Genomic DNA, 1,181 nt, shown 5'->3' on the forward strand with positions numbered 1-1,181 from the left:
CAAATTCATTTTTTCAGTCTATACTGTAGTAGCATAACCAGGGTCCCTTAGGAACTTCCTGGTTATCACTAAGATGTGCACCTGTGCTGTGTGGAAATTCCCAGTCACAGCAGGAATAGAACTCGGATTCTCTTGCTCCATGCACAGGGGACGCTGCCACTTAAGCTAAAGGATGTTGTTCTGTTAGCTTTTAGCATGGCTGCTAAAGGAAATCCAACAGGCATGTGGCATAAAAAATATGTGCAAGATCATTATTATCACTTGTGATGTGGCTCACAGCAGATAAGAGGAGAGGAGAAATTCTTGTCTTGACTTGAATGTAAACGGAAGAGAAACCTCGGTGTGATTTCTATAGTGGGTGTGTTGCATTCAGCAGGGTGGAATGGCTATTAGAATAGAAGGATTTACCATCTAACAAAACTTAGAAAGAGGAAGAAAACTCAGCAGAGGATATCCAAAAGCAGGTTATGAGTAATGGCTTTCTGTTTTCTCTAGCTAGTATTATTCTTTGATTTGTTGTTGTACAGTAAATGGTTCTTGTATAAAGAGATTTTTAAGATTGATAGCTAGCAACGTTATATGTTGGCATGGAACAACCTACTCCTAGGTCTTCATTTAGTTATGCCACCAGAGATGGGCATTTTGTTAGTAATGTCTGCATGACTCCAGGTGACTAGAATAGAGGTGTTACTAAGATTGTGGCATGATAGGAAAAGGTCTTAGAAGGGATTTAGAATAGTCTACTGCACCTGGGAGGTAATATGGGGAGAGACTCAGAATATCCTTGTGTGTTGCTTAAAATCAAGGTCTTGCATTTAAGGCCCAATTCAATGTCCACTGAAGTCAATGAGAGTCCTTCCTTTGACTTCAAAGTGCGTTGGATCAGGTCTACAGAGTTGAAGCCTCAGATATCACAGTGTTGGGTGCAATGGTAGAACCTATGCTAGTCAGATGGTAAGATGCCCACTCTGCTTTTGAGAGTCATCTCTCCCTGCTGGTTATTCTTGAAAAATGCACTAACCAGTTATGACTAAACTTGCTTGTTACAATTACTTTAACAGCCAGGAACTCTGCTGAAGGAGACACTTTTCCACACAAGGAAGGTCAAGAGAGTCCTGTGGCATTGTGTGGTGACAAGACCCCTAAATTGTCATTAGCTGGGAATTTCTCCTACCACCACC

The sequence above is a fragment of the Gopherus flavomarginatus genome, chromosome 4, assembly GCF_025201925.1.
Source record: "Gopherus flavomarginatus isolate rGopFla2 chromosome 4, rGopFla2.mat.asm, whole genome shotgun sequence".
NCBI classification, from domain to species: domain Eukaryota; kingdom Metazoa; phylum Chordata; order Testudines; family Testudinidae; genus Gopherus; species Gopherus flavomarginatus.